The following is an 8,974-nucleotide window of genomic DNA, read 5'->3' on the forward strand; positions in this document are numbered from 1 at the left end:
ACCTTTAAAAAAAAAACAGAAAATTTCACCTTTAAAAAACAGAGTGTTATTTATACTTTTCTGGGACATAGTTAAAATGAAAAGGTTCCTCGTTCAATTTTAAAAAAACCAGCACAAGTTTAATACCTGATGAATTTTAAAGAAGAGTATAGGCTGATATTATATGTGAAGGTAATTGCAAAAACGTAAAATAATTCCTTAACACATAGACTCTTGAGTGCATCAAAAGGCCTAATGCACTAGAACCAACAGTTTATTTTAGTAATACTAGGATGATTAAGTATTAGGAACTTTTATCACCATCATCCATTATCCAGCCCAACATATTAAAGGAGAAAAGTTTATGACAGCCAATAGAGATTGAAAAGTCACTTGATAGAAGTTAAGCAACCAGTCCTAATGTATTACAATCTAAAAAAAAATTATAAGAACAAAAATAAATTATTTAAATATAAAGAAGGCTATATAGTACCAAAAACATCACCCCAATAATACTTATTTTTTGAAAGGCAAAAACAAAAATTATTTCAACTATAATTAGGAATTATAAAAGGATGTCTACTTTTACAATTACTTAACATCGTCTTAGAGGTTCTAGTGAATGCATAAGACAGTGAAATATTTGTATGTCTTGAAAATCCAAGAGTCTCTAACAAAATAATAAAAAACTAAAATAGGAAAATTTATCAAGGTAGCTGGATAAAAAATAACTCTCTAGAAATGATCATTTTTCTGTTTTGAAAATGAGCACCTGGAAATGAAAGTTAAATACACCTTTTCTCAATAGCAGCAAATGCCCTAGGAAAAAATTGAGCAAATATGGTATCCATATCTTTCTTAGTGAAAGATATGATATAAAAAACATAAATATTGCTTATTCCAAAATTAATACATTTATTGCAATTCCATTTAGAATTTCTTAAGTAGTGGGGTTTCTTCTTTTCTTTAAATGAATAAAATAAGCATGAAGTTTATCTAGAAGAAAAAATGTATAATACTTGAGAAGAGCCCAGAGAAATATGCAAAAGAAAACCAGTAAGGACAAACTTGGCTTACGAGTGATAACAACATGCTAAGAAGGTCTTTGTGACCAAATCAGTGTGGTATTGATACAGGATTACAAAAGTAGTTCAATACAACAGAATAGAGAATCCAGGACTGTGTTTCATTAAGGAAGAGAAGTTAGTATGCAATAAGATAAACAGTTCAATACTGTTGAGAAAAATTACATTATTCTATAGGAGGTACTGGCGTAGCCAGCTTCTTCAGGGGGTGGGGGAAAATGGACTTTTGTCTTACATTACACTCAAATCCCAGTATCTTCAGATGTAAACAAGCAATTCAAACATAGAAAAAAATAACAAGAAACTACTTGAATCCCTCTTGAGGATAAGGGGGAAGTTCCTGAGCAAGATTTGATACCCCAAAAGATACATTGGGGGGTATTTATAACATGTATGGCAGACAAGGGGTTACTGCCTACAATAGTAATAACTTATGAATTGGCAAGGAAAATCACTCAGGGAAAATGGACGAAGAATATCAAACTCACAAAGAGCAAATGCAGACAGCCAGCAAACCTATGAAAAATAATTCACATTTGCTAGGAAAATGCAGATTAAAGCAACAATGAGACATTACTTTAAACCCATCAGACTGGTAAAAATGGAGAAGAATAACACTTCTTGCTAGCAAGGATGTATTAGAAGCAGTGTTCTAAAAATACTGGTGGAAATGTGAATGACCGTGCTTTATTTGGAAAGCAGACTGGCAATGCATATTAAAATTAAAAATTAACATACCTTTCTACGAAACAGCCTTTCTCTTGGATATCCTTCTGCTAGAAATAAAAGCATCTATACGCAAAGTCGTATGTATAAGGATGTTGGTTGCACCATTGTAGTGACAAAATACTGAAAATACAAATGCCCATCACTTGGAAAACGGCTAACTTGAGGAGTGTATGTACTGTGTCTCATCATGCAGCCATTGAACAGAAGGAATCAGAGCTCTGTTAGAGTTGGCTTTGGAGGGGTTTCTGTGACAGATTGATGCAGGAGAAGTAAGGTGCAGGAGAGCACAGTCTCCACTTGTGAAGCAAAGGCACAGCCTCCCTGTGTTTGCTCAGCGTGTAAATCTGTGAGCATGAAGGAGAAGACGGAATTGGTCCTTCTCTAGATTACAGGGTGGAGTGGAGGTTGATGCGGATGATGGGGGTGGGGAGGGGGGATTTCTAAGCCGCCCCCTCTCTCTCCCTGTCACGTGTAAAAACCCACCCGTGGTGTTATCTGCGTTTCATATTTTTCCTGTGGAGGGGGCTGCACAGCTCCATGGTTTGAAGTTAAAATCCTGGTTCCTTCTCTTCGATGTCTCATTCCTTTTTCACGGCCCTGGTTTTTTCACTGGTTTTTATATCTGTGACCCTTGTTTGCCCCTTTCCTATCAGGAGGGTGTCACTGGTGTTTGTCAGGGTGAGGCCCTGCGTAGGGCTTGGTGGGAGGGGCCAGCAGCAGGCGTAGCTACTGCTTGTCCCTGCCCAGCCACCTTCAGCTCTCCGCACTTCTCGGGCCCACAGTCCTGCTTTCACCTGCGTGACGAAGGCAGCAACAGGAAAGGCTGGAGGAAGTGTTTCCTGCTTAGTCACCCTGATCGTGCCCCAGGTCTCTTCAGCCCCTCGTGTCACTTGACTTGAATTTCTGGCACCCAAAGATCACTTCCTCCTTCCAGCCACTCTCCCCCGCACGCGTGGGGGCTCCGGTTTTTGTCTTTCTGTCCATCTGACCCATCCCATGTCTGTTCACGGATGACGATAGTCTTTCCTACTTCTTTAGGACTTTTGTGGATGCGGCATCTGGTCTGGGTGGAAGAGAGGCGGTAGCAGTGTGTGCTCCGAGGGCCACGTGACTATAAACTCGGACGACCTGTCTAAGCCTTAGTTTTTCCATCTGTAGAGCAGGGATTGGAACAGTACCTATCTCACAGGGTTATTGGGAATGGGAAGATCAAAGTTAGGTGATGCTCTTACAGGGATTAGAACAGCGCCTTGTCTGAGGCAGACCTCAGAGATATTGTGGGTTCGGTTCCACACCACCGCAATAAAGCGAGTCAGACTCTTTCTGCCGGTGGAGGGTCTTGCCTTCAGTTTGTAAAAACTGCAACATCTTCGAAGCACAGAAAAGCGAAGCACAGAAAAGGCAGTAAAGCAAGGCATGCCTGAGCTAAGAATTCCGTCAAGGTCAGCTGCCGCCGTTCTCAGAAACTGGAGTCATGGTAGCGATACTGGCCTGCAGCGTGGTTTTTTCCTCCTGGTTAATGCATCTACCCATGTCCTCCGCCAGGATGTCTTTAAAGCTCTGTGGTGTTTATTGGCATAATTATTTGAGAGCGTTCGTAAATAAACTCCTGCGGTTGAATTCCTAGGTGAAAGGGGCGTCAGCATACATCCTGGTCGTTGGTACTGAGGAGTCGCCCTCCCAGGTACCACACTAATTTCCAGGAGCTGAGGAGAGTACCAGTTTTTCCCATGCTCTGTGTTACTCCATTTTAATAATCTTTTATTCTTCGCCGTTACAGAAGGTACATTTTTTGTCTTTAATCAGTAAGGTCATTCATATATTTGCATTTCTTGTTTTATAACGTGCTAACTCCCATCCTTTGTCCATTTTTCTTTGGGGTTGTTAGTTTTTCATTGATTTGTAGGAGTTTTTTTTTTTGTAAATAGCATCTTTCCTCATTTGATTTGTGCATTTTGTTTAGAAGTTTTTAATTTTAACATTGGGCTTTTAAATATGTCTTTTCTGTGGTGTCCTCTAAGGCCAACAACTACTTCTAGCATATCTTTATGTTAAAAATAAGAAAAGATTTACCCCTCGAATTGTGAAAGTTATACATTTTTCTAAATCTGAAAAAAAATAGGAAAAATTAGAAGGTAAAAAGCTATCAGCAACAGAAAGGCTATCACTCTTAATATTTTGGTATTTTCCTTTTAGTTGTCTTCTGGTAGGGGATGTGTATTTTTACATAATTAGCATCATAATGTTAGTACACTTTTATAGTTCATTTTTTTTTTTTGGTCACTTAACAGTCTCATGTGTGATACACGGTATAACATCTTAACGTATAGTATCTTATTTCATCATTTCTGTTCTATTTAAATTTCCAGGGTTTCCTATAAGAGAGAAGGTGCAGTGACTGCAGAAATAATATATTTTTAAAAGTTCAATTATGTTCTTATGATACCTCCTTGGAAATGGGATTACTAATTTAAGCAATGTTAGGATTGAAATACTTATGGAACATATTACCAGTTTGTTGTCCTAAAGTGTTCCAGTTGATATTCCCATCAGCATAAAGACTTACTGTCCTTCCTCAGAGGACCAGAGCCTGAAGACGACGTGGGAGAAGGGCCTTCCAAGAGGCACAGCCAGTATGGCGCCTCGGGCCCGTGGGGGGAGTGAGCTGCAGAGGTCTGAGGATGATGGAGGACTGGATATGGGAGGGATAAAGAGAAGAACCAAACTGAGACAATTTCGACTTGCACAGCTGGCTGCGGGTGGCCATCCAGATGCAGAGGCTTAGCTGGGGAACAGGTGCACAGGCAGAATCGGAAGCTGGTGTCTCTTAGACCCCTAGCGGAGATGTGGAGGAGATGATGGAAAGTGAGGATGGAGCTCAAGGGAGAGGTCAGGCGTGGGTAGGCGCTTGGAAGTCCGTGTAGCCAAAGGGACAGAGCAGGATCACAAAGGTTTCGAGGTTATTTCTTTCATTTGAAAATTTATTCAGGATCCTAAGTAACTGCCTTACAATAACGAATGTTGGGAACACCACCATTTCTTAAATTAGGGAGCCGTTTGTAAGCTGTCAGGTTATAAATGCTTGAAGATACAGATCCCTGGGTCTTGGCTAGTATCTTGAGCAGCGTAGGTACACAGCATTGTGTTTACTGACTGATGTTTAAAGATTCAGGAGACCTTTCCCCTTCTCGATGAGACAATTTTCAGATGTCGTGATGGTGTCGCCAGTGACTTGATGGTGTCTTTACCCTGTGAGACCTGTAAACCACACGTTGTCCTTTTTTTTTTTTTTTTTTGGTAGAAAGGCTAATCCATTTTAGGAGGATTTGGTTCAAGACCTTGTAAGGAAATTCAAGACTTTGTGCTGTAATCGCCAAACCTAGCCTGTGTTATGTAAAGAGTTTTGCCTGTGTCATGTCATGCTTGTTTTGTTCAATTTATTCCTCCCCCTCCAAGTGTCCTAGTTTCTCTTCTACTGTAGCTGGTTTTGAACAAAACAGACACTTGGGTTTTTTTTTTTTCCCCCACCCCTAGGATTTAGATTCTTCATTCGTCATTTGTCTTTTGTTTTTTAATAACAGATAATACATTCTTTGCGATTTTTAAATCATGTTTTTAAATTATAAAATAATTAGACATTGGAGAAGATAAAGTATAAAGCAGTGATCCATTTATAACCTGAATAGCCAGAGAGAGAGAGAGACTTGGTTACTCTATCGTTTTATTTCCTTCTAGTCCTTTGGCTCTATGTATATAGAAATAGTTAATGCTTTTGGAATTATATTGTTTCGAATGATGCTCTTTAACCGGTACTGTATGATAACTTGTAATATTTCCAGAAAAATGATTTTTTGAAGGCTGCAGAGTATGGGTAAGTTCACAGTGACTTTTAAGGAAAGAAATCTCAAGATGATCTCAATAATTGACAAATCCCCTTATGATTAAAACCAAAAGCAAACAAAATACAAACGCTGAAAAGACTTTGGAATGCCACTTTGAAGTTCAAATTTCGTGTTCTTAATAAGATCTTGTTTTGAATGAAGTCAGCCTTCACACTTTTCTTACTCCTTAAAATTTAATTATCTTTTACTTAAAATTTAATTACCTTTTATACACTTCCTCTCTTTTCAGTTGGAACATACTGACCCAATGTGACCCATTGTGTATTTCATAAAATCCCACTGAACAAGCCATCCCAATTTTCTGAGTGTGGTAAGCAATTATTGAGCAGATTCTTTAGGTAATATGTAAGAAGTGCTAGGAGCCTTAAAAAGATGTACATTTAATTGTAAATAATACAGAATTAAAGAATCTCCATGAATTTTTAACATTATTTTGAGATTTAAATCTAGGGGGATAAGGTCAGGGCGATAAGTGAGAACGGAAGCCTTTCCTTTTGGCCAACGTCTGGTCATCAACTGGCTGTGAGCCGTCAGGACCAGATCTACCCAGGCCTTTCCTAGGTGTGACTTCTGTGGCCTTCCTTGTCCGTAAGGATTGTGGGGATTCCAGGAAAGGCTCTTATCCCTAACACACCCTTTGCTAACTGCATTCTGCCTGCATTGCAAACTTAAGACACCGGCTCCTTCCTTCCTGGTCATCAAATCCAGAGGCCTGTGTTTGCTGGGCACGCTCCTCTCCAGGCTTACCTAGACCTTGACCGTTGACCATTTGGCTCCTTGGCTCCTTGTTTTCCCCTCTTCTCCTTTCTGACAGCCTTCTTCTCCCACGGCTGACTTTCTTCACCAAGACCTCCGAGACCCTCCGAGCTGCCAGGGATTGCTGGCCACCCTGTGGATCTGTTTGGGTATCTCAGAGCCTCTGGGAATCCCAGCCTTTGAGCACCTGCAGGAACCCGAAAGTCCAGTTTAGAGCCGGTCAGCTGACTTGCCAGGAACACATGAGGGAGCACGCTGCCGAATTTGAGTTAATACAGAACTGTAGCCTTTTGCTACTGGTGGAACGCTTCCTATCTGAGCCAGGCCTGCTGGGATTGCTCAGGGGGGTTTGACTTGCTTCCAGCAAGAACGAAGTAGCTTAGTGCCAGTGACGAGCCAGAGGAAGGGCACATCTTTTACTTGGTCTCGAGAGTTGAGTCAAGGGCGATCAGGTGGGTAAACTGTGCCTCAAACGGGACTCAGCGCCGTTGATCTCTGCCTAAGGGCACCTACCTGGTTCACCTGAAAATGGCTTCACGCCAGAGATCCAGAGATGGTGAATTTATAGGGCGGCGCCGGCTCTCACGTGACACCAAATCCTGCCTGTCAGTTCTGTGTGGTGTTGAAGTCTGTATCATGCTTAATCTTTGTTCCAGCCTTTTTTCCTTTCAAGACTTTTAGCTCTTCGAGGGCCAGCAGGTTGTGTTGTCCAGCCAGGCTCGTGTGGGGCCTTGGATTCAGGAACTGGAGAAGCTGGGTTCCTTGCGAAGGACAGACCTCAAGTGCCTGTCTGCCCAGAAAACTTGGATGCAGCTCTAAATAAGCAAACAGCGCAGCCCAAGTTACAGTTACTCACAAAACCCCGAGCATCTGGATATTGCTTATCCTGTTAGGGATGTCCTCGGTTCATCTTCCCACCTATCGAGAGCTGTCACTTGGAGGAAGCGATGCTGCCTGCCGGTAACAGTGTTTTTGCAGGTGTGGCTTTTTCAGCTGCCTGCTGAGCTGGGCGGAGTTACTTGATCTTACGGTAGGGGTGGAGCTTGACTCAACCCCTTTTCCACCAACGAGCATTTCTTTCTAGCTGTCATTGAAGTGAATCATCAGTATAAGTAGCCAGCTCGGTGCATTCCTCCTCAGTTGTGCTAAAACTTGCTAGTTCCCGAGTACCAGCAGAGGTGTGTGCGGGCAGCGTTTCAACACAGGGAGGGAGAAGACGAGGCCCGGAGCCTGAGGGTCATCAAGGCAGATTTCCGGCTGTGTTCGAGGTTCGAGTCAGGCTAGCCCACCCGGACGCTTCTCGGCGGGGGACGTGGCTTGTTTTCCGTAAGCCTTGAGGACAATTATAGGTAAGAACAAAGACGCCATTGTACGTTTATTATGTAAATGTGTAATATCTACTATTGGATTTTGGCGTGGTACTGGTTTTATATCGGCGGCATCATCCTAGCTCATACCAAGGTTTTCCTTTATAAGTTAATTCATCTTGGTGTTCAGAGTTAGCTGTAGTTGATCGCTCTCGCCCCGTTTATGTATAGATGGGATGGTTGTGATGACTGAGACTTGAAAAGAGCTGTCGTCCTCACTCTCCTGCTTCTCCCTTTGCTTCTCATGTCTGTCTTGATTGTTTAGAAACGTGTACACTTGTTTACTCCACAAATGAATGCACAATGGATTTTTTCTTTTCCTTTTTGAAATCATGAAAAATGTAGACCACTTTAGTTCTATGAGTGTAGTTCTCTGATTTAGAAATCATCGGTTTGGGAGGAAACAATTGTGTTTTTCTTCCTGTTCTGTTTTGGGTCTGTCTTTTCTGTGAGTATTTCTGACTTAGAAATGTCACTGGAAAAGAGAGACGTACCAGCTGTACTGGGCCTCGAATGAAATAACACCCGAGGTTATGAAGTGGTTTGCTTGGACAATGATTTGTGGTTTATATCTGAATTTTTGGTTGGCAGAGGGCGTCTTTCTTCTCTTAGGTATCTAGCTTACATGTTGTATTCTAAATGCACTTGTTGTTGTTGTTGTTGTTTGTTGTTAGTTTGAGAGAACAAAAATTAACACCCGGAAAGTATTCAGCCGAATTTTTCATTGGGTTTCACTGTCATCTTCCCACCCTTACTACTCATACAGATGAATATACTTTATGATTAACATGTGATTTTTGTTTCTTTACTGTCTCATTTGATGGTGATTCATAAACTGTTAGTTCACTAGTTAGTATACGTCTGTGCGTTGTGCAAGCCTGAAATAAACTGGAGTGCAGGCCACACATTTATATTAATGAGCCAGGTTACTTTCAAAACAGTACTCCTAATGTTAAACGTGGTTTGAGGTGGATGGCATCTAAGGAAAGAAAAATGTGTCGGTGATGTGATGGGGTAAGGCCTGTAGTCAAATCTGAGTTATTTAATAAGATATTTCGATTGCACATTGAGAAGTGTATTGTTTACATGTGTTTGAGCTAGAATGTGCCAGTCCAAAAATAAATAAATAAGGAAACAATGATAAAAGAAGAGGGAA

The 8,974-nt window shown here is 41.2% G+C and overlaps 1 protein-coding gene across 6 annotated transcripts in view; it reads left to right on the top strand.

Moving 5' to 3' along the window:
• Nucleotides 1–8,974, top strand: part of NEDD4L (NEDD4 like E3 ubiquitin protein ligase) — a 297,333-nt gene that overhangs the window by 126,005 nt on the left and 162,354 nt on the right. Inside the window, exon 1 of one of the 6 annotated variants that reach the window (XM_016129131.2) lies at nt 3,720–7,800. The exons of the other annotated variants lie outside the window; for them this stretch is intronic. The gene's annotated coding sequence lies outside the window, so the exon portion shown is untranslated. Of the gene's footprint in view, nt 1–3,719; nt 7,801–8,974 lie in introns of those variants that run through there. 6 annotated transcript variants of the gene reach the window in all.

Source organism: Rousettus aegyptiacus, unplaced genomic scaffold (assembly GCF_014176215.1).
Source record: "Rousettus aegyptiacus isolate mRouAeg1 unplaced genomic scaffold, mRouAeg1.p scaffold_m13_p_12, whole genome shotgun sequence".
Classification (NCBI taxonomy): domain Eukaryota; kingdom Metazoa; phylum Chordata; class Mammalia; order Chiroptera; family Pteropodidae; genus Rousettus; species Rousettus aegyptiacus.